The 25465-nt window shown below is 41.8% G+C and overlaps 1 pseudogene across 1 annotated transcript in view; it reads right to left on the reverse strand.

Moving 5' to 3' along the window:
• The window catches only part of LOC123835478 (glyceraldehyde-3-phosphate dehydrogenase-like), a 140358-nt pseudogene that overhangs the window by 17861 nt on the left and 97032 nt on the right, over window positions 1-25465 (reverse strand). The window lies entirely within an intron of this gene.

Below are 25465 nucleotides of genomic sequence, written 5' to 3' on the forward strand. Positions count from 1 at the left end.
TCATAACCTGAGCTGAAACCAAAAGTCAGACGTTTAACCGACTGCACTACCCAGATGTCTCTGCCCTTTTCTGTTTTTGAAAATACCTCCAGGGCACCTGAGTGGCTCAGTCGGTTAAGCGTCTGCCTTCGGCTCAGGTCATGATCCCAGGGTCCTGGGATCGAGTCCAACATCGGGCTCCCTGCTCAGCGGGAAGCCTGCTTCTCTCTCTCCCACTCCCCCTGCTTGTGTTCCCTCTCTCACTGTGTCTCTCTCTGTCAAAAAAATAAATAAAATCTTTAAAAAGAAAATACCTCCAAAAAAATTTTTTTAAAGAACTCTTATCCGACAACATATTTGTCTATAGATCTGACATTTACTACTATTGTGAACTTAGGCAAATGTTTTACTCTCTCTGAATTGTTTCCTCATCCACAAAGTGAGTTCATAATAATAGAAGAGTATTTACAGGGATTAGAAGTGATGTGTATAAAGAGGTGATGGTAGACAGTAGGCACCCCCAAAATGATAACTATACTTATTCCTGAATCTCCTCTCTAATATCCCCAATATGTAATTATTCAGTCCAGCCAGGAGAACTTCAAGTTCTGACAAGAAAACCCTACCTTCCAGGCCAGCCTGCTATGTTTTTTAATTCCTCATTGTTAGAAAGTCCACCAAATGGTCTCCCTGTAACTGTCACCCATGGTCCTAGTTGGGGCTACAAAGTCCTTCCACTCAGCCTGATTTCAGTATTTTAATTCAGCCAAGGAGCTTCCATTCCCCTCCATCTCCCTACCATCTTCAAAGCTTCTCTTTTCCAGGTTTAAAATATCTCAATCTCTGTATCCTCCCATATGAGACTTAATTTTGAGTTCCTGCACCATGGTGATGAGTTTCCTCCTACAGTATGCTTCTACTGACCTTTATCTCTTTAAATTGCAATGCCTGGGGTTGAGATTGGAGCTATACTTTTCTCCCTAGCCCACATCATTGTTCTAGATCGTGGATGGGCAAACATTTTCTGTGAAGGACCAGAGAGTAAATACTTTCAGCTTTACCAGCCATCCAGCCTCCATGCAATTACTCAACTCTGCCGTTGTAGCACAAAGGCACCTATAGTCAGTATGTCACAGAAAGGACATGGCTATGCAGCAATAAAATCTTTTTATTTTTCAAAAACAGATGGCAGTCTGTATTTGACCAATAGGTCACAATTTGCTGACCTCTGGTTTAGATGATAGTCTCCTGCTAAAGAAAGCTTCCCACTAGATTTTTTCAATGGCTGCACCACACTGTTGTGTCTTTTGTCATACTTCCCATTGAGCTATGTCTTAAACAACAGAACATTAATCTGAGTGCCTTTCTGAGTGCAAAGAAGGACAGAGACACCAGAACAGAGTTTAGCCAACCTCCCTCTTGGTACATGCAGCAAAGAGGAGCATGCTGGAACAATGAAGAATGGATCCTTGTTACCAGTTCCTGCACGGCTACAGCAGCTATCAGCCCACCACGTATCTGCCCAAGTGCCACCATAACTGAGCTTACATGGAAGGAAGTCGATGTGCCTCATGACGGAAGGTTTCTACAGATAACGCAGTGGATTTGGAGGTCCCAAGTGGAGAACTTGGCCTTCATCTATGTTACATACATTTTGATAGATTTCAGCTCACCTCTCCAACTAGTTGAGTACTTTTCAGATAATCATCTTATTATCTAATGTGTGGAGTCACATCTGTTCTTTCCTTTGTTTATAAATTATTTTCTCCTTTATTCATAAGATGTTTGCATAATTAAAGTATTTACATGGTAGCAGTTAATTAGCTGCTAATGAGGCACAAAAAGTCATATAATTCCTTTCAACATAATTCAATCCAATATTTTTTTGTTTACTCAGACTCAAGAATGCCCTTAATTAAGATTTGCTATAATTTCCTGCCTTGACAATTCAGTGTCTATAGTGTCACCAGCCTATTATCGGCATAGAAGTGAAAAGAACATTGGATTTTGAGTCAAAACTCAAATGTTAGTCCCATTTCTGTGATTTTTTGGTTTGAGCACTTGAACAAGTTAATTAAGTTCTCTTCACCTCTACTCTTGATGCATAAAGTGAAGAAATAATACTCTCCCTGACTACTTTATAGGTTTATTTAATTGTCAAACATGAACACGGATTTCAAGGTTATTTTCTCTAAACATGTAATGTATTTATTATATACAAAGATGTTCACATTATACTATTACCAGAAAAAGTACATAACAAACAAGTATCGCCTTATCATCTACATTTTTCTGGAAGGAACCACACCAAAATGTTAATAGTGGTCATCTCTGTGGAGTAGAAAGAGGAGTGATATTTGTTTTGCTCTTTTTTGTTTATATGTAATTCTACATTTTCTACAATAGCAAATAATACTTGTATAATAATAAAAGATCAAATTTTAAAATAATTGTTTATTGAATGATAAAATATGTTAATTCTAGAATATTTGGAAAATACAGAAGAATAGAAGAAAAGACGACATATTTACATGTGCTTACTCTGGTATTACTATAACCCATAAGAGGAGTTGTAAGAAACCATCTCTGAGGTTGAGTTCCCACATTCCATGGTTCTTAGTACTCATAAAGTTATCCTAAAAAGCAGCTGAATAACTATATGCACCAGGCAACATCTTTGATATATAAATCTCCATGGCAACTGAAATAAGGAATTAAAATTGCTATGGCCCATAGACTTAGAGGTGCAGAGCTATTGTGGTTGCACTGCGAAAACTTATGTTGTGATGCTGTTTAAAAAGCAACAAATAAAGAGGTTGTTTGTTTTGAGAACTCAATTTTAAATGACTGGAAACAAATAAATTCTCTCTAAAAGAATATGTTGAAAAACCAGAGTAAACAAGACTTTTAAAAAGAAGTAAAATAAAGGTGAACTTTGGAAAGGTCAGATCTTACATTCTACACTGAAATTCTTTCAAATGCCTTTCAATTCTAGAGCACAAAGTCTAGCTATTCCATCAGAGTGACTTTAAATCAGATCCTACACTTTAAATATGAAAGAAAACACTAAGGCTAATAATGTAGAATACTAGGAGCTTATATAGGGTACAAATTTCCTCTCCCTCTTGTATTACCACCAAATGGAAAAGAGAAAGGAAATTTGTGGCTGACTTTTCACACAGCAAGGGAATTTTTTTCATTCTCCCTAAACCTAAAGCCACATATAAAAAGCCCCTGGGTAGAACCACATAGTGATTGTAAATGTAGATAGTATCCCAGCAATTTTTTTTCATTCTTTTCAGACGGCTTTTAACAGTGGCTAAACCTGTTAACTAAAATTAATCCAGAAGGAGAAAATATTTACAAATTATATATCCTATAAAAGACTTGTATCTAGGATGTATAAGAACACTTACAACTCAATAATACAAAGACATATAACCCAGTTTTTAACTGGGCAAAGGACCTGAATAGACATTTCTCCAGAGAAGATATATGAATGGCCAATAAGGACATGAAAAGATGCACAGCATCACTTGGCATTAGGGAAATGCAAATCAAAACCACAATGAGACACCACCTTATACCCACCAGGATGGTTATAATCAAAACATAGAAAATAACGTGTTGGCACGGACATGGAGAAATTAGAGCCTTCCTTCACTGCTTGTTGGAATGTAAAATGGTACAACCACTTTGGAAAACAGCTTGACAGTTCCTCAAAAGTTTAAACATAGAGTTACCATATGACCCAGCAATTCCACCCCTAGATATATACCCAAGAGAAATGAAAACATGTGTCTACACAAAAACTTATATGCTGTTCATAACAACAAGAGACAAAAAATATAAGCAACCCAAATGTCTATCAAGTGATGAATGGATAAATAAAATATGTAGTCATACAATGGAATATTATTTGGCCATAATAAAGGAATGAAGTACTGATACATGTTACAACATGGATGAACCTTGGAAACATTATGCTAAGTGAAGGAAGCCAGTCACAAAAACCACATAAGATTCCATTTATAGAAAATGTCCAGGGTAATTTGAGAAACAAGACTGAGGATCATAGGGGAAGGGAGGGAAAAATGAAACAAGATGAAACCAGAGAGGGAGACAAACCATAAGAGACTCTTAATCTCAGGAAACAAACTGAGGGTTGCTGGAGTGGAGGGGGGTGGGAGGGATGGTGTGGCTGGGTGATGGACACTGGGGAGGGTATGTGTTATGGTGACCGCTGTGAATTGTAGAAGACTGATGAATCACAGACCTCTACCCCTGAAACAAATAATATATTATATGTTAATTTAAAAAAATGAGATGAAGCTGGAAGCTGGAACCCAGAGAAATGTAGAGCCATTCTACCAGCCAAATCCATATGTTTATGTAAATGGGAAATAAATATCTGTCTTATTTACAAAAAAAAAAAGAAGGAAAGAAAATGTCCAGGATAAACTAATCTATAGAAACAGAAAGTAGATTAGTGGTTGCCTAGAGTTGAGGGAAAGGTAACTTGGGGAAAACAGGGTGACTGCTTAAGGTACAGATTTCTTTTTGGAGTGAAAATGTTCTAAAATTGATAGTGGTGATGACTGCACAACTCTGGAAAATACTAAAAACTATTGGCTTGTACACTTTAGATGGGTGAATTATAGGACGTGTGAATTATATCTCAGTATAGCTAGTATAAAAATGATAGATTGAGGGCGCCTGGGTGGCTCAGTCGTTAAGCGTCTGCCTTCGGCTCAGGTCATGATCCCAGGGTCCTGGGATCAAGCCCCACATCGGGCTCCCTGCTCCGCGGGAAGCCTGCTTCTCCCTCCCCCACTCCCCCTGCTTGTGTTCCGCCTCTCGCTGTGTCTCTCTCTGTCAAATAAATAAATAAAATCTTTAAAAAAAAAAAAAAATGATAGATTGATTGATCGATAGACAGATGATAGATATTAGACAGACAGACCCAGGTAAGAGCTACTGAAGGCCAGTTTCCAGAGCTGGTTGGGTCTCAGAATTGGCTTAGGGAGGACGGCTAAGCCACTCCCAAGTCCTGGTGCCTTTCTCTTCTTCCACCTCAAGATCACCCAATCAATGAAAAAAAACTTGTTTAAAACTTCTTCTACAACTCATCTCCTGGTGCCTTCACTAAAGTCGATTCTTTTTTAAAAAATATGTATATAGGGGCACCTGGGTGACTCAGTGGGTTGTGTCCGACTCTTGGTTTCAGGTCAGGTCATGACCTCAGGGTCGTGAGATCAAGCCCTGCATTGGACTCCTCGCTGGGCATAGAGCCTGCTTGGGATTCTCTCTCTCCTTCTCCCTCTGCTCCTCACCCCCACTCTCTCTCTCAAAAAAAAAAAAAATAATAATAATATATATATATGTATGTGTGTGTATATATTGACTACTTATTTAAGAGATAGACACTGCACAAAAATTGTCTAACTTCTATTACCGACCTTTATTCATACTCTCTATACAAAAGTTTCACCCCACTTACCAACTATGGAGTCTTTAGGACACATTCACTGAGGAGCTGGCAACTTCTCAATCCCATTCCAGTCTGGAAGATTTAAGATAACCCCATCTCTATCTCCAGGGAAATGCTTGTTTGAGAAAAACGTCATTTGGATCTAAAATTAAGTATTTTGCTTATTCAAACACTGTGCTATAAATCCATCAATGTTAATAAAGAAGCCACAGTTATGACTTAGGAATCTCAAACAAAGACTAAGGCTAAGGTCCCAAGTAAGACTATCATACGTGGCAGATTTTCTCTGTTGCATCTCCCCATAAAGAGATTTGGATTCCCCTTATGACAAACTATTTTACTACAGAACTTATCTTTACTCATCTGAAATATAAACCTCTGTATTTACATGAACATTCAAATCAAGATTTGTGTCTATTGCTGTAAAAGTGATAGCTTAGGAATTGCTACATAGTACCCATTTCATGTGTTACTGCCCTTCCTGGTTTATTATTAAGTTATTAGTATTGTAGTAGCAGTAGTAATTGCCCACCTAGTCCTAAACCCCTTTTCTTTTCACTACTATAAAGACCACAGCATATCTTCCGGTTTTTGAGATGGCTGTTTTAAAACTGTCATCTCCCTGCTAAAGCATTTTACTACAAGCTTGAATCAAAAGTACTTCTGACATTTCTAAGGCTAAAACAAGACATGGAGCTTTATTTGTTCTCCTACTTCAGTGGCCTTCAGTCCCTCTTCACTGCAGACCCCCATGCCCACCAACACACCCTACACTCTTTCCTCCTATTGCTAGAGATTGGAGGGAGTCGTCCCTGCCATCAAGAAGATATTTGCTAAGAGTCACTGGTCTTAGCCACCCTTCCCCAAAGGACTTGCTAACCCTGGAAAGCAAACACAGTGGGTTGGCCCCGGAGCATAAGGAGCACTCTTTTCCCATAATCTACAAAGCCTAAGATTAAATCAGGATATGAGGCCAAACCTACATCTTGGATCCCTCCATATTCCTTTCTGCAAGCAGGAAAAGGACAAAGGTATGAGTCCACCGTGCATATCTCTTTAAGCCGTGTGGACAAGGAAGGCAGACAAAGAAAACATGGACAGTGGTCCCTGGAATAAGCCCTGGTCAGAAAACCACTGTGGCCACTTGGGTGAAAGACAGAAAAGAGGAAGTCACATCCATGAACTGATGTCTTTTCAAAAATTAGGGCCCCTGGATGGCTCAGTCGGTTAAGCGGCTGCCTTCGGCTCAGGTCATGATCCAGGAGTGTCGGGATCGAGGCCCGCATTGGGCTCCCTGTTCAGCAGGGAATCTGCTTCTCCCTCTCCCTCCACCTTCTTGTGCTCTCTCACTCTCTCTCTCTCAAATAAATGAACAAAATCTTAAAAAAAAATTAACTTCACCATCAGTAAATATGGCCTAAGTAATATCCTGGAATCTGACCAAGGATATTAGCATGTTTTCTACTTTGGGGAAAGGAGGAAACATAGGACATAAGGGCACCTCCCTTCCCCTTAAAGGCCCATGACTTGGAATACTCAGCTTCTAAAATCTTTTTTTTTTTTAAAGATTTTATTTATTTATTTGAGAGAGAGAGAATGAGAGACAGCATGAGAGGGAGGAGGGTCAGAGGGAGAAGCAGACTCCCTGCCAAGCAGGGAGCCTGATGCGGGACTCGATCCAAGGACTCCAGGATCATGACCTGAGCCGAAGGCAGTCGCTCAACCAACTGAGCCACCCAGGTGCCCATCAGCTTCTAAAATCTTAAAATCCAATAAATCACCACCCTCCTGAAGCCCCTCCATTTTTACTTCAACCATTCTTTGCCAGCACTTCTGTCCCCTTGTCTCTTCACCTGATCTACTCTGGAACCCCCAAGTGCTGACGTTCTCACTCCCCGAACAGGCAGCTAAGCTGTGCTGGAGGAGACGATAATGTAGAGACTGCAACTCAGAGACACTCTGCTCCTAATTCTTTTACATCTTCCAAATAGCACTCTTCCATCCCACACAGATGTTTTTCCAGATCTCCAGTACTCTTCTGATGCTTCTTCCTTCCTTTCTGCCCGCCCCTCTCCCCTAGCAGATGTGCTTGACTGTCTCTATACAGAGATAATATGTTTGTGAAGGCAGAAAGTTGACGTTCTTGTATCTGAACCAATTCTATTTCCTTCCCTCTAGTCTCATAGAAAAAGATGTTCTTTCTCTTCAAACCATTAAGCAATGTCCATGTTGTCCCTGAGTAGAAGCTATTTGTGTCTTAGGGATACTGCTAGAAGTCTTAATCTTAGTGTGTTTGATTTGCCTTTCTCTTCATATGAGGGAAGTTGTCTTTCAAATATTGTTGCGTACATTGAATCCTCTTTGCCTGTTTTTTCCATGTCACTTTCTTCCATTCTTTTTAATATTTTATTTATTTATTTGACAGAGAGAGATCAAGAGAGAGAGCACAAGCAGAGGAAGCGGCAGTCAGAGGCAGAGGGAGAAGCAGGCTTCCCACTGAGCAGGGAACCCGATGCAGGGCTCGATCCCAGGACCCTGGGACCATGACCTGAGCTGAAGGCAGATGCTTAACCGAATGAGCCACCCAGGTGCCCTCTTTCATTCTTTTTTAACATTTTCTTTACTTTTTATTTTTCTTCTTTTCTTAGTTAATCCTCTATGTCCTTTACTGTGTTTTAGAGTATCTATTCTCACTGTTTTCTTTCCAGTTTTGCCATCATTTCTGTGATGATTTTACTACTTTCTTACATTCCTTCCATGAGCTTTTCCCATTTACCTTTTATCTTCTCCTACCTTTCATCATCTCTTCCCTGGGCTCTCACACTTCTGTTTGAAGCTCTTGTTTCATAAAAGCAATTGTTCCATTGATTATTTTTAAAATTCATGCAATATATTTGGTTACAACATTCATCTAATCTAAGGCAACATTTTTTTTCCATGAGTATCCTTTGTTTAACATTTTTTCCCATTCCTTTTTCCTTTTCTCTGTAGTTCACATATATATGAACTATATATATATTCTCACTTCATGATCCCTCATTACTGAAAGACATACCTTTTTCTGGACCAACTATTTGCAGGTATATGTTGGGAAAGGGCTGCAGGCACATTCCAATCTGGCTGAAATTTTCTCATTACAAGGTTTTGTGAGTGGTGATGATTGGCAGCAGTGGCTCTTTCTCACAATAGCCCCATTCTCTTCTCCCCTGATGCTATGGAGATGATCCATTTCCTCTATACAGACTTCCTGCTTGATTTATTTGGCTCTGTCTCCTCTGAGAATTATGAGCAAGCAGAGTCCAGGAGCAGCCCTGGCCCCTATCTATGCATCCTGTTGTAATGAGGGTTTGGGGTTTTGCACCTCACAGGGTACCCATTTCACCTTTGCTGGCTCTTTGAGATCTGCAATCTCTACATCCTCTCTCCCCATTCTCATAAATTCCACTCTCCTCCATTACCATTGTTTTGGGAATTTACAGTTCCTTAGTTTCACCAAAACTGGAGTTTGGGAGTTTGTGTTTTTGTTTCTCATGCTCATTTTTATTTTAGGATGATTTCTAGAAAAAGCTAGAGAAAATTCCAAATTTATGTTGTAATACAGCAGAAATCTCTTTATACTTTCTCTGAAACCTTGCTTCACGTGTATGTTTAAGCTCATCTATTTTTTTCCTCAAATTTAGTGGAAGGAAATAAAAAGCCTCCCTTTATGCCCCTTATCTACCACTGTATCTCTCTCTTGTCGTTCACCAAATATTTATTAAATGCCTACCATAGATGGGGCACCGTACTCAGTACTAGGGTTATAATGTTAACCAAGATTGGCATTGCCCCTGCTCCCTCTGAGCTTACAACCAAGGAGAGAGAACTGAGAATTAAATCAGCAATACAAATACCCTATGTCGCTATTCCTACTTTTCCACCTTCCATTGGCTTTTCAGCTCTGTGCAGTCAAGCTCCTGCCTTTCAAACCTGCTGATCTTTTATTCAGGCAAAGTCACCAGGGAAATTTTCATTGACCAATCCAATGATGATCTATCAGTCTTCATCTTGCCTTTCTTCCTCACAGCACAGTTTCCTATTCTGTTCTCATTAAAATATACTCTACCCCAAATTTCTGTGACCTCCCGACCTTCCTCATTTGCCTTGGAACTCTCTGTCCACTGATAGTTCCTCCTGCTTCTCATTGAAAGTTGCTGTTTTCTGGGGCTTTGTCCTTGGCGCTCTTCCCTTGGCATTGGGTGTCCTCCCTAAATGACTTTATGCTCCCAACAGTTTAGCCACTCTTTCTATTACAAACAACTCTCAAATTTATATGTTTAGCTCAGACTTCTCTCTTGAGCTCCAGGTTCATGTATCAGCCACCTACAGGACATCTGTATCTGGATGTCCCTCTTTCAATTCTAATCTGTTAGATCTAAAACTGAATTGGTTTTCAAAACGAAGTCTATGTCTACAGACTGGTTTAGTGGCTTTACCACATACTTCAGCACCCAACACAAACGCCAGGCCTTTACCCTAAATCTTTGCCACTTTCTGATACCTTTCAATGTCTTTTTTTTTTAATGTATTTTTAATCTGCTCCCTTGCCTCCTTGGGCAAGCCCACCTTTACTGCCCGAATTCAAGCCCTCACCATTCCAGGCCTGAACTAGTACTGTAGCCTCTTAGCTGGTCATCCCGCCTCATTCTCCCCCTCTCTAGGCAACACTATCACTAATGCCAGAGTGAGCCTCTAAAATGTAAATCTAATCATGATGGACTTCTACTTAAAATCTTTTAATTTTTCCCCTTACCCCTGGATAAAATATAAACTGCTCACTATAATTTGAAAAACCCTTCATGACCTGGCTTGTGCCTATAACCCCAAGCTTGTATCCTGCTGTTTCCCTCTCTTCCCTGCCCTATACCCTGTGCTCTGCTATACCTATTACTCTTTCTCAAACCCGCCATGCTGGTTCAAGCCCTATGTCATCCAACATGACCCTCCTTGGAATACACTTCCTGGAACGTTCCTTTTCCTAGGATACACTTACTCCATGTTTCTACCTAGTGAATTCCTGCTCATTCTATAGCAGGCCTTGCCAGCCCCGTGGCTCCCCCACCCCCACCCCAGCTCACTCCACAACTTTATCTCCTCTGAGTCCATGTTTGATGTCTTAGATGCACCTAAGAACATCTGTTTGAATTCTGTGTTTATTCATTGGGACTTTGACTGCTGAGAGCAGAGCCCCTTGAGGGCAAGGACATGGTCTTATTCATTTTGCATCCCTAGATACCGTTCCAAGAGCCTGGTGTTCAAATGCTTGTGAATCAATGAGGGAATGATTGAATGAAGTGTGGTGAGATAATAATGTATGGAACAATACACACTAGTCAATGGAGAAAGGCATTTTATAGCCATGGTGGTGTTGAAAGATGGGAAATACAGTCCTTCTCACTGGCTATTAAGTGTTTTACATCAGATCCTTTCTGAAGTGTTAAAAGTTAAATCAATTTCGGGCGCCTGGGTGGCTCAGTTGGTTAAGCGACTGCCTTCGGCTCAGGTCATGATCCTGGAGTCCCGGGATCAAGTCCCGCATCGGGCTCCCTGCTCGGCAGGGAGTCTGCTTCTCCCTCTGGCCCTCCTCCCTCTCATGCTCTCTGTCTCTCATTCTCTCTCTCTCAAATAAATAAAATCTTAAAAAAAAAAATTAAAAAAAAAAAGTTAAATCAATTTCCAGGAAAACATGACTGCCGATGTAAAATATGCCCTAAGGGGAATATTTCCCCTCCTAATACTTTCCATGCATATGAAAGGGAAAAGTCCACCCATCACACATGTTCAGTGTTGTCATCTAGAAGCTCATGCCCTTATATTTCTCCAGGACCTAATTTGCAAGCTAGTAAATCAGTATGTTGGCCAGGGATCAGTCAATGCACAAAGTTGGCAGGTTCTTTGCAGTGTAACGAGTCATCTCCCTGTCAGTACCTGGTCAGGTCTGGCTGTGAGACAGGGCAGGCCGAAGGGGCCAAAAGGGACCCGGCCACTCTGGACAGACATGAGGAACAATGCTCCATGTAGGCCAGGGTCACCACGAGGGCAAGGATGGAGAGCCATGTCCACTCTAGAAGACAGATACTGGATTCTGGGAGTACCCATGATGAAGCCAAAGGAGGTATCAAGTCACCACTTAAGGAATCCACAAGTGTTAAGAAACATTGATGAGACGGGCATAATGTCCTGTGATAGAAGTCCCATGTGAGGGCAGAGGCAGAGACCAAAGGCCATGGGCAGAAGTCAAGGTACAGGTTCAGACTGGACACAAGGGAGCACAAAAAGAAGAGAAAGCAGTGACACAGTTTCCCTAAGAGACAAAACTCACACTATAAGACAATGGCAATATAGTGTTGATCCTGGATCAGTGGCATTCTTTGTGTATATAGATAAGGACTGCATACTGGACATTTTTGGGTTTTGTGTGCCCAGAACTACTTCCCCATATGCTTCTGATAGTAAAACCTATCTTTCCAGCAGAAAGCCCATTCCTTGTGGTTTGAGTGGAGCTAGCCTCATCCACCCCTGGCTCTAGGGTGGGCACATGACCCAGACCTGACTTCACGTTCCTTCCCTGGGCTTCGGGCCCCCTAAGGTAGCTTATTATAGGTCTCGGGCAAGTGGCAGCCCTACTGCTTACCTAGCTACAGAATGAATAGGCAGAAACAAGTACAAGTGATAGATGCAGAGAGGGTCAGAGACTCAGTAACATCATTTGATCCCTGAAGCAAGAGGCTACCTCTGAAATTCCTTTTAAAAGAAGTTAGAATTGGGTGTCTGCAGCCAAAAGAGTCCTTTTCTCTTTTTTTTTTCTTTTTTTTTTATTCTTACGTTAATCCCCATACATTACATCATTAGTTTTAGATGAAGTGCTCCATGATTCATTGTTTGTGCATAACACCCAGTGCTCCATGCAGAATGTGCCCTCCTCAATACCCACCACCAGGCTAACCCATCCTCCCACCCCCCTCCCCTCCAGAACCCTGTTTGTTTTTCAGAGTCCATCGTCTCTCATGGTTCGTCTACCCCTCCGATTTCCCCCGCTTCATTCTTCCCCTCCTGCTACCTTCTTCTTCTTCTTCTTTTTTTTTTTTTCCTTAACATATATTGCATTATTTGTTTCAGAAGGAGTCCTTTTCTCTTACCGACTGAGCCACCCAGGCGCCCCAGGAGTCCTTTTCTCTTAAAGGCCAGTGTGCACAGCTCCTAAGAGCATGCAGGGCTTGGCAGCTGCCTGAGGCTAGGTTTGCAGTGTGGGCAGAACACTGGATCTTCTGAGAAATTCTCACAATTCTCAATGTGACTGCCAGATTTTATGTTGAGATTTGTCTTTCAAAAGAGAAGGGAAGTCTTTATTTTTTGGTCACTGCTGTTATCTTTTCTGTTCCTTTTTGTTTCTCATCCTTTTCACACCCACACTCAACGTTCTGGACGAGGGGAGGGAAGGGGCTGGTTATATGACAATACTAGACCACTTTAAGCCACCATAGGATGGCCAGCAGTCATTCTCTGGATACTCAGGGTCGTCCTGCTTAGTGGAGGGGAAGGATGCCTATATCACAATTACCTGTCATCTGAGAAGTCAGCATAGGCCTGACCGCCCTTGGGGTTTAGTTTCCCCCTAAAACTAAAGCAGAGATGGAGCTCTACCTCATCCTACTCCCTGCGGGATCCCCAAATGGTCCTGCATAATTAGCCTGAAGACATTCCCTGCTGTTTGTTTGTTACGAAAACAAGTAGAAAGCACTAGAAAAAAGAGTAGTTATTTAGAGGTAAATAGCAAGGCAAGGTTGGAAATGTTTGATCTCATATAGAGATATGGCCCTTGTGTTCCCCAAGTAATTACTTTTGGTTTACTTTTTTCTAAAAATGCACTGAGATTTGAAGGTTAGTAAGAATGAACAATAAAATTAGGTACTAAAAACAAACAAGGCTCTCAGGGGATAGATCCAAATAAGAGAAAGCCGAAGTCTTGGCACTTCTCTTAGTTGCAAAAAAACAGACCTCACAAGTTTTGTCAGCCCTTCTGTATCCATCAGACTTTCTTTACCTACCTGAATTAACCTGGAGAGGGAATCTGAAAGTTTGAGTCAAAGCCTTTGATTTTCAGATAAGAGAGCACATCAGCTTTCTGAGAAAATTCCAGATGTCCCTATGTTTCTTCATTATAAAACCCTCTCTGTGATCTGTATTCCAGAAAATTTTGAATCACATTTCTTCAAGGTACAAAGAGCCCTGATGAAGATGTGTCAGGGTTAAAACACTAATAAACCAAGCAGGTGGTGGCCAAATTGGAGAGGATGTTTGATCCTCTCCCAATTTCCCACTGCTGTAAAGACAGAGACCAATAGTAAATCATTTTTTATAGTCAGTTCTCCTCTTTTTTAAGAACAAGAAATCATTTTAGAAGACCTTTCTTTTTTTCTAGCAAGGGCTTCCTGACATCAGCACGCAGCTCACAAAATAGAAGGAAAGAACGGAAACCACATCCAGAAATAATCATCTCCCAGCCACTTATAATGGATTATGTTAAAGGGGCCATTGACTAAATTAGTGTGGTGGTGTTTCATAAAAAGTTATGTAAATCTTAAAGGGAGGTAACGCTCTTCTCATTATACTTGGGGATGAGGAGATTGTGAGACAGAAGATTTTGCTACAGAACAGTGGCTTTGCTTCATTTCTTCTTATGCCACCAAATTTAGCAGACAATTTGAATAAAACCGTCGCCTCACATACCCATATAAACTGGATCTTATTGCTAGTTGGGGCCATACTGAAAAGCACGAGACTAATGGAGCCAAACTCCCCACAACTGTTTGATCAATTTGCTATCCCTTTATTTTTTTAATTTTTTTTTAGAAGAGCAAAGTTGCATTTTCCTCAGCCCTTACTCAACCAGGAGATAGTAGAAAGTTAGTACTACTCTTTTTAAACTTGTAAATGGGATTCTTTATCTCAGAGGCCCAATCACGATTTCAAAGAGAAGATTTTTATTTTTAAGAGATTCTTTCTTTAATTGGTTACTTAGTCTGTCCTAGAAAACTGTACAAACTCACTGGAATCACCTTGATCTATATGGTTCAAGAAAGGGCAAATCCTACCAGAAGGAACACAGCATGGACATTGGAATGCAGTTCTCTGGATAATAATACTTAACAACTTAGGTGGATGAAGTACTTCCCCTTTAATGCCTCAGTCCACACTTCCCTCTGCTATCACTATGCTAGTCGCATTACGTTCAGAGGCAATCAGATGCATGCGACAATTGCTTTTTAAGTACCACAGAACTTGCTGCAGTAATTCGGTTGGTTTCAACCATTCTCCAAACAAAAATATTTGTGCTAAGTATGTTTTAACACAAAGGCTCCAAGTTTGTAAATTGTTTATTATTATTATTATTATTATTATTATTATTATTGGAAACTGACATACACATTCCCCTGCACTCCATCACCCTGCACTGAAAATGTAACAGAAGCAAAGATTGAGAAGAAGCTGAAAGGAATGAAGAGCCTTTCCAACCTTTTGAAATGCCCAGAATAGTAATGCACATATATTGTATATGCAATAACCCTGCAGTAAAGAGAAAGACATACAGAAAAGAGAGTGTTGCATAAAAGCTTGGGTAATTGTACATTTCAAATAGTAAGGGGAGATGTCAAAGCGTTTTGTTATTTGTAGTACCTGTTTAACTGTAATTCTATATTCCACATTATGTGAAAATCTGAGTTTGAGCAAAGTTAGCTTTTTTTCTCTTTAATTACCCAGGTACTGTGCCCAGAAATAGGGCTGTAGCTATAGAGGGACCCCAAGGGCCACAGGGAGTGACTGATTAGGTCAATACTAAATCCTTTCAGAACCAGGAGGATGGCTTTCACCTGGCAGCCTTGGAAAGTTGTTCTCCCTTTGGAGTCTCTTTCCTATAAGCAGAGTCTGCCCCCATGTGGTGAAAGCAAGGGGTTGCTCTTAATTTCCCTGGAGCCTCTTGCTCTAGGTCAGCGGAAGGGTATCTGTAGCAACCCATGCCTTTTGACCACCATCCTACCTTTGAGCTGCTTTTTACTGCCTCTCTCCCGTCTGTCCTCCTTCCCCCTTTCACTCTTGTTCTCTTTCTTTTTGTCTTTCTTTTTCTTCCCATCTACTTCTTCCTTCCTCCTTGCCTTCCAGAGCCTTCCACAGTATTATTATTTAGCAGCCCATCCATGAGGGCTGAAACTGATGCAGACCTTCTGTCTGGGGAGAGAATTTGGATTCTGATTTAAGAAATTTAGACAATATGGGTTCAGTAAATAATTAAATAATAATCACCTTAAGAGGTAATACCATGACATCTAGAGAGCTCGGCACATACTGAATGAGCAATCAGGAAGCACAGGTTTCACTGGCCTTGACCCTGTCCCTGGATTATGATGTGAATGTAATATGTTTGTATGAAAACTAAGAAATCTGGACATAAGTGCAGCTTCACAGAGAAACGGAGGCAGGAAGACACTAAAGTGGGTTCCTCTGCCTTCTTCAAAGAAAAGCAGAAGGGCAACTTACCCATCATGTCCACCAGCAAATCAGCAAGACACCCAAGCACACACAACAGAAGTAATCAAAAACAATGTCATTGTGCAAATGTGACCACAAGATGAAGCTCCTCATTCCCATCAGGGCCCTATTCCAACCAGCCTGTCATCCCTAGGACCATCCTGAGCAACCAATCCATCCTGGATATCATTTTCATCATACCACCTCCCTACACAGAAACCTTCAAAGCTGTATTTCTTCAAATAGATCCTCAAAGGTATGACTCTTCAAAGGTATATTGCCTTCAAAGTCTAAACACCTTGTACATTCAGGATCTCGCTCTCTCTCTCTCTCTCTCTCTCTCACACACACACACACACACACACACACACACGAATAGTCCCAACCTACTCAAGGTCTTTACTTCTAGCCACTTTTCTCTTCCTGGGTGTCCTCCAATGTCCATCTGCTTCTTGCCTTCATGCTTTTGCATTTGCTGTTTCCCAGCCCAGAATGGTCTGACTCAAGGCCTACAGTCTTTTGTGGAGCTGATGTCAGTCTGGAAGTCCCTTTTTATTTAACAAAACTGAAACTGCAGTACTACACAGAGCAAGACATGTCACCCAAGGAGATGTAAGTTGAGGGCATTTTCAGACCCATATGAAAGCCTCATGTTGAGATATAATGCATATATTTTAATACAATGTAATTTACAGAGCCATTAATCTTCCAAGGCAGGAGGTGGGGTGGGCTGGGGAGGGGGAAGTGTTCATAAACTAACAATAAAGAATTCACATGGCTCACGCTATTGCCAGAATCCTGAGATGGAATTATGGCCCCATAACTCAAAGTTGGCCAGCTCTTTCCATTTTCTAATGGATGTATCGGAGGCTTGTGTTCCTGCTCACTTTCCCTGTTTACTCTCTAGCTTCCACTCCCTTCCAGTCACACCAAGAAGCTCCCTAACCACTTCATGATCTGCCTCAGAGGCAGAAAGTGTGGCAAGTTAGTTAAGCTGTATCTTTGTTGAGGAAATGCAGAGGGATCTCCCCATAGCACCCCCCAATCCAAGGACGGGGCACAAGATTGTGGTGGGAAAACCCCTCTTTCATAGCAGCTGTAAAAATGCCATAGAGCATCCGCCCATTGCCTCTAGATTTGGCCGGCACTGCTCCCTCCCAGGAACAAAAACACATGGTGTACGAAATACCCGCAGATAAGGGAAGACCTAAATACCACTCAGATATTACATCACATGTCCATTTGCATGAAAATCCAGACGAGTATTTACCTAAGTGTAATCTGTCAATCCACTGAACCAGAATCATCTGGCATGATCATTTGAAATGCAGGTTCCTAGGCCAGCATCCCAGACCTATACTGTCAGAATCCCAGGGGTAGAGCCTTGGAAGATAGATGTATAAGGAGCAGTTGCAGCCATTCTTATCCATGCTAACATTTAAGAACCTCCCTTCCAAGTATTTACTCTGTTTTCCTTCATTGTGCTAAATGCAATATTCCAGGCAGGGCCTACCTTGGACAAAACCATGGAATAACTAAAGGTATCAAAATCCATGCGTTACAAACCCACCTCTGCCCCTGTACCTACCTCCTCAAAGCAGTCCTCTTGATGCCCCAGCCCTGAAGGTTTATCAGTGCACTCCTACTGCCCCTGGTCTCCCTTGAAGCTCCAGCCCGGACTTAGTTTACTCACGTGAGCACTACATGAGCATCTAGAGACCTTTCCCTCCAACAAAATGTTATCTCATCTCTGCTTGATTTTCCCAGGATTTTGCCATTCATTGGATGACAGCTAACCAGTTTGGTCTGATCACTAACCCATGCTAAAAAGGGTTAATGAATGGGTACTTCTTGCACTTTCTCAGTGTCAAAGGACATTTTTCTGGGACAGATGAGGAGAGCCGTGGCCTTCTAAATTACATCATTAGGTCTAACCTGTCTACCCTTTGCTAGTAGGTCTCAGAATCTACACAACGTTGTCTCTAAAATGAATTAATAATCCCCATTTGTCTCCCAAAGAGTAAGACTTAAAAGTACTTTATAAACTGAAAAGTGGTATATAAACAAAATAATGTATTATAATTCATCTCAAGACCAGCCCTGATTCAAAGATATCATGGCAACTGGTTTCCTGGTTTTCACTCTCCTGGTAGCAAACAAAAAATTCTGATTAAGGTTTCTCCAGCCATGTCTGTGTCAAATACATCCTTTGATTAGTGAAAATGAGGTTCCCAGAGTTGACCCTGCCTGCAGCTCATCTTTTTTGTCCTTCTCCATCCTCATGAATTTTGGCTTAGACCTGCCACGCCATGTGGATGTGGCCCATTAAGGATCAACCAAGTAGTCCTACCCTCTCATCTTACAAGAAGGAAACTGCCCCAGAGAGGTGACAGGAGATAGTAGTAGAAATGGGGCCAGAACCTGGATCTTCTAACTCTCAGCCCAGTATGCCACACTGCCTTGAAGTCACTATATCCAAATACCATAACATGTCTCTGGAACATTTTTATAGTGCTTAAAGATGTGCCCATCATGCCTGTCCCCATCCCCTAATTTTACCCAGTCTCCTTATCTTCCTGCCTATAACCAAATTGCCCTCTAGACAGCTCTTCCCAGAAAGCATTTTTTTTATCCTAAAAATATCCTGTAGGAGTGACACAACACAGCCAGATGCTGTATGAGCAGACCCCATACCCTACGCTTATCCATGTAGACTAGTGCTGTCTCTGGAGTCTGGTACCATGTTGACAAATGGCTACCTACTCACTGTCCAAAGCCTTTCATGGGGAGGAGTAGGACCACAGAGAGGGGGAGATGGATGGGAGGTTAGACTGTTACATGATCTGCTCCGTAATAAGCCAGGTTCTCACAGGGACTGTGGAAAGAGATCTTAAAAGTCATGAAAGATGGACAAGAATCCCAACAGGGCGCCTTGTAACATGGTCAAGGAATTTTTCCAAAACCTGGGTTTCAAAGAGACTGAGCTGAAGCCTTTGCTCTTTAGGCTACGTTAGAACACTGAAACAGCCCCCCATGGATAGCCTTTGCACATGAATTGCTGGCATACTGGGTTCTTTAGCCTCAGACTTCCCTTGAATTTGGGGAAGTGCTCATTGAAATACAATGCACATGTTCTTTAGTTTGAGCCAGGGAGAGAAATCTAAAGGCTGGACAATGCTGTCAAATAAATATGATGCACAGTAACAACAGTGGCCATGTATAACTAGCCTTGTGAATTTGAAAACCAAATCTGAGAACATTTGGTGGCTTGACTAATTTGCTTTGCCTATCTGCCATCTGTTGTTGTCTCCAGGACCCCAAGATGGGTAGCCCTGCTGGGTTCTGCTGACTTAGTCCAGCTGGAAACCCTCCTTCTATAAGGAGTACAGGGTCTACAAAAGAACGAAGGTCCCTGGCCCCTACTCAGATCTCACCCTGTGGTTGGAAAATCAGGTTTTGTATATGCAGCTCCTCGCATATGTTTCAAAACTACTTTTTTTTTTAAACTACTTTTTTTTTTTTAAAGATTTATTTATTTGACAGAGACACAGCGAGAGAGGGAACACAAGCAGGGGCAGTAGGAGAGGGAGAAGCAGGCTTCCCACGGAGCAGGGAGCCCGATGCGGGGCTCGATCCCAGGACCCCGAGATCATGACCTGAGCCGAAGGCAGACGCTTAACGACTGAGCCACCCAGGCGCCCCTAAACTACTTTTACATCCTCTACCTCTGTTTAAAAGTTGTGTAAACTAACAGGTTCACCTGTTTTATATCTTCCCAGGCTGATGACTAGAGAAAAGTGAGGTCACCTGGTGACAATCGGGCAATTGTTTCTTCTGAGCTAAGCTGCAGAGTGTCACATTTAAATTTTGCCGTTATTTGGCTTTCAGCTGAATTACTTCATTCTTCTCACAGCAAAGCTTTTCATCAAATGCCTTATACACACTCGGTGTGCAATGCCCTAGGTAGGCTCAGCTTTGCTTTCTGAACTAGGTAATGAAAGTATCGCTCATCTTTGCCCTTGTCTTACTCCCCCAAAGCCACACTCTTAACTTGCCTTATTCATTCTTCAACAAAAATAGAATGAGTGCTTCATCTGCGAGAGGCAGTGAGCTAGGTACTGAGGGTTCAGAAGTGAAAGCACAGACCTTGGTCGCCCGTGAGCTCCCAGGCTAGTGGGGGAAGATAAATAAATAAAACTATGCTACAAATATTATGACAGAGATTTACACAGCATACTCATGGCAAAGATTTATAGCTGTTCACCAAAATCGATTCCACTCTTCTTCCATATTAATAGAGCTTTAGCTAAGCAAATAGCCAGCCCCCCACCCCCTGAACTCTCTCCTGGGCAACTAAGCGTGGTCTGGTGACTCGCTTCTCCCCACTGGGAATATGAGGTGGGAGTATGTGTGCCCCTTCACCGCCAAGCCTTAAAACATTGCACAGGTGCTCTAGCACTTTCTCAAGAACTGGAACATGGACCTGCCTGCAGACGAGCTTCAATCATGTAGAGGACAGTGCCCTACCGGGTAGGAAGAGACAAGGTGGAGGGAACGCTGAATGACTGCACAGAGCAAATAGGCCCACCTACCCATGCTGGGCCACTTCGGGAATGAGAATAGTTCTTGTTCCTTCAGCCACTGTATTGTAGGATCTGCTTTCGCTCTATCCCGACATGGCACAGCCTTAGACACCTATGGGCCTGAAGCGCTGTCTGAAATGGGAGTCAATGACTCCCGATGACTCATGGGAGATCGTCTCGCACACGGGTCAACCCACTTCCCGAGCACCTACCATGAGCTCATCTCTGCTGCTGCAGGCTGACCATGGAAGCCTTATTCTGAGAACCACAGAATCGTTGAGCAATAAGGAGCCTGAACCAGAAGGAACATTTAAAATTACCTAAGAAGCGCTGTACAGTGGAAAAGGTGCATGCAGTGGCATCAGAAAAACCTAGGTTTGAATCCTGAATTTGCTTCTTACTACCTCTGAAACTTGGGCAAGAATCTTAACATCTTTGAAAAAAGAATTTTTTTAAAAAGATTTTATTTGGGGCGCCTGGGTGGCTCAGTCGTTAGGCGTCTGCCTTTGGCTCAGGTCATGGTCCCGGGGTCCTGGGATCGAGCCCCGCATCAGGCTCGAGAAGCCTGCTTTTCCCCCTCCTTGTGTTCCCTCCCTCACTGTCTCTCTCTCAAAAAATAAATAAAATCTTTAAAAAAAAAAAAGATTTTATTTGAGAGAGAGAGAAGGAGAGACAGTAGGAGAGTACAAGCGTGGCAGAGGGGGAGAGCGTGCTCCCTGCAGAGCAAGGAGCCCCATGCAGGGCTGATCCCAGGACCCTGGGATCATGACCTGAGCTGAAGGCGGAGGCTTAACTGACTGAACCCCCAGGTGCCCCCAAAAAGGAATTTTTAATCTCTACCTAATAATACCGGTCTCGCAGCATGGTTGAGAGGGTTGTAATAGAAATGCCAAGCCCAGCACCTAGAACACAGTAGCCTTCTATAGGTGATTAGTAGTAGTAGTATTTTGCAGGCCTGGTGAGAAAAGAACTAAATGCTCTCTCACTGCAGAGACAATTCTTTCCTGGAGCCACCAAGCCCACAACAGTTCAGCGAAAAATCTGCCTACATTGAAGAAATGCAGAATTTGATCTCCTCACCTAAAACGCAGGTAGAAGTGTATTTTTGCTCTGAATCTTCCTACACACATCTGAAATCTAGAATAATGCACACTAACTTGTGCCAAAAGGACAAATATATCTATTAAAAACAGAGAAGAGAGTTGACTCCTGTGTAAATTTTGCATCACTTTTTCTGGATGCCTGTTTCACTGGATTATAAACATAGCAAAAGCAGGAACCATGCATCTTTCATGCCGTCTTCCTCCAACTTAAAACATTTGACACCATGGCAGGCATTCTGCAAACATTCAATAAATATTACATGAATCTAAAGTTTTAGAGCTTTAGAGTCTTTAGAGATATCATATCTTGCCCTCGTTTCAGATTAATTTATTCATCCACTCATTCAGCTAATATATTCATCAGGAACTATAATGTACTGACAGATTGGGTTACACTAGAAATTCGGAAAGTAACATCACAATTGGTAAAATGACTTGCTCAAAGTCGAGCTATTAGAATCAGGAATAGCATGTTGGTCTTCCAGTCTCAGTGGTCGTCTTGCAGTCTTGAGCCCCCCCAAAGGGCCCCTTGGCTCTTTTAGTTTGTCACTGCCCCAACATCTATGCAAAGCTGTCTGTTCATTCTTTCTCAGGTCAAGGAGCCTTTGTTCAACCATCCCAGGTAAAGCCTTTAACATCCTCCTTCCCACAACTAAGTATAAAATCGGCCCCTCCATAATCAAAACAACTCTTTGTCAAATACTCTAAAAGTTAAAAACACAAAGAATAAGAATATTCTTAATGTTTTATTCCTTCAAAGTCCTACTCCCCTGAAGAAGACCAGGAACACTGTGGCCGCCTTTCTTTTTAAATTATGTCTAAATCTTTCAGTGGATATTTCACCTTATCAGTTAGGATTCCTCATTTCTTTTTTAACTTTTTTATTTTGAAATAGTTTCAAACTTTTAGAGAAGTTCCAATAATAGCACAAATAATCCCCATATACTCTGGATTCAGATTCACCAAATGTTAATGCTTTAACACATTTATTTATTATTCTCTGTATGTGTGTGGTGGGGGGAGGGGTGTATGTGTGTTCCCTCTGAACTGTTTGGGAGAGAGTTACAGACATATATACTTGAGTATATTTCTATCAAAGAAACAGGACATGTTCTTATATAACAACAGTACAGTTATTAAAACCTAGAAAAGTAATATTGATACACAGCTACTATGTAATATACAGATCTTATTTAATTGCCATCAATTATCCTAATAATGTCTTTTATAGCAAAAGAGAAAAACATTTGTACTACTCAATCTAGTCTAGAAAAAAATATCTGTACTACTCAGCTCTAGTCTAGGATCATGAGTCTCCTTGAATCTTCTTTAATATAGAACAATTCCTCAGTATGTCTTTTTTTTTTTTTTCAGTATGTCTTTATCTTTCATGACCTTGGCATCTGAAAGAATACAGGCCAGTTATTTTGTAGTATGTCTCTCCATTTAGGTTTATCTTATGTTTCTTCAAGATTAGATTCAGTTATATATTTTTGACAAGAATCTTATATATGTTGTGTTTCTCCCATTGCATCTTTTCAGAGAGCACACAATTTCCATTTGTCCAGTTCCTGGCAATATGAACTTTTATTATTTGGTGAAGATGCCCCAATGGAGTGGGGGATAAAATTGGGATAAAGTTCCTCCCAAAGAGATGACTGCCACTTTTTCATGTAAAACTCAGATGCCACTCGACCTACACTCCTAAATACACCATTTCCATTTCACAAGACAGACTTATTGGACCCTTCCCATTCTTGTTTTCTTGAGTCCATTTTGACTCATCCCCAAATGGGTATACCCAGCCTGAGAGTCACGAGGCCTCCATTGATGAGGTTTTCAGTTTCAACAAGATCTTAGTAGCAGATTATCAGCTACCTTAAAAAAGGGGGGTGGAGGGGAAACACCAATTGGTGGCCGTCAGAAAGGTGGTCTATCGTACGAAAAAGTGGCCTCCCAATACTCTAGCAATCATTACACCCTTAACTAAAGCTGAGATATCTCTTTTTCCATCTAGGTTTATATATTGTTTCTGTTGAACCAGCCAGGAGGGGACAGTCCATGTGGTAGTCCCTGAGTAGGAAAATTCCCTGATGTTTAGGGCATATAAACAAGCATATAAAACAGCATTGCCAATTATGCATTCAGCAGTGGAAACCACAATAATAGTACAGTGATTGGCCCAGAAGCCCCACGCAGTAGGCCACTGAGCTTCCCTTCCCCACTCTGAACTGTGCCCAAATCCCCTAAGTTGAATTCAGGCACCAAGGAGTCTAACCTGATGCACATCAGAGCCTACACAAGATTCCCAATTATACTATTTCCTAGATGGGTAGGTGGAGAATCTAGGCTATGGTAGGATGGCAGGGGCAGCAGAAAGGGAAGTTGATTGCTAGGCCTTTTCTCCCCTTTCAATCCCTCACCCTAGGATCAGAGCCTAAGCACAGCACGACTTCCTCCCTCAGACACTTCTGCTGTCCAGCAAGCACTAGGACCCAGGATCCTTTTTCTTTCTGCCCCTGAACACATGCCATGACAGTCCCACCCAGCTGTTCTGAGGGGCTTTGATGACCCCTGTGCCTGGCGCCCCATCTTCTCATCAACCAAGCTGAGCTGTGAAAAGGGGCAGATAGATGAGTGCAGTGTCTCTGTGCTATTAGGCAAGGTGTTGGTTTCACTTTTCTTTCTGAGTGGCCTCCTGCTTATGATTTAACCAGTGCTTTCAATTCATCCAAAACAATGTTTTTGGTTCACCCAAAGTTCTATTGAAATAACAAGGTCCTCATTGCTGACACCAATTGTGTGGTTTGGGGGGACTCCTGGCTCAGTAACCACAGACATACTGCCTTTCAGCTAGGGCAATGGAGTTTGCTTGCCTGTTGTCATGATAACATCCCTTCCTCTGCCCGCAAAGAGGAAAGAATAAACAATAATCAAGCACCACTTGGGTAGCTTGTTTAATCCCCCTTCTTGTTGCTCAGCCTGTAAGCATTAATTCAACTTGTGTTCATTAACAGGACAGTAGGAAAACCTTCCTCCACCTCCACCTCCCAGACACACCCCTCCTCCCCACACCTGGGCAAGAATACTCACTACCAGATTGAAGAAAGTTTTCTCATCTCTCTGAACTGGGTTCATGAAAACTTCCTCTTCCAGAAAGTCAGATCTCTGTTAGTATCCCATCCTTGTCCCCCAAACTGTCAAAATTGCAATTTGATTTTACCCTAGTTTTATAAGCTACGAAGTTATCCGGTTGCTGTTTCATGGATGTTTATAGAAAACACAAGACGCTTGTATCACAGACCATGGACTTGGTTACTCACAACACAGTAAGCACCACGAGCATCAGCATGCTTACATTGGTTCCCCTTGTCCCCAGGTCCCATGGGGACAACATGGATGACCCAGATGGACACCTACATATGCAGTGTGTTGCACTGTAGGAAAGAAACACTTATCTTCAAGAATCTACCAATATTATAGCAAGCAGTAAGCAAGTCTACCTTTTGTCCCAGAGGGAAACATTACCTTAATCTTCAAAACTGCTCATTGCAGATACAAACCTGAGAAATAGCCTGGGTAAAGAGAGGTCAGGGCCTTACATTCTTGGTATACACAACAAGATGTATAGAAGCATGAGAAACTTATGGAGGAGTTTTTCCCAATAACAACCAGCCCTCTGGGGGAAAAGTAGTAATTTTCAGAGATCTGCATTGTATCATTTGCCAATTTCCTGACTTAAA

The sequence above is a fragment of the Mirounga angustirostris genome, unplaced genomic scaffold (genome assembly GCF_029215605.1).
Source record: "Mirounga angustirostris isolate CCGP_5_RB_7025 unplaced genomic scaffold, mMirAng1.0.hap1 SCAF_12, whole genome shotgun sequence".
In the NCBI taxonomy this organism is placed as follows: Eukaryota; Metazoa; Chordata; class Mammalia; order Carnivora; family Phocidae; genus Mirounga; species Mirounga angustirostris.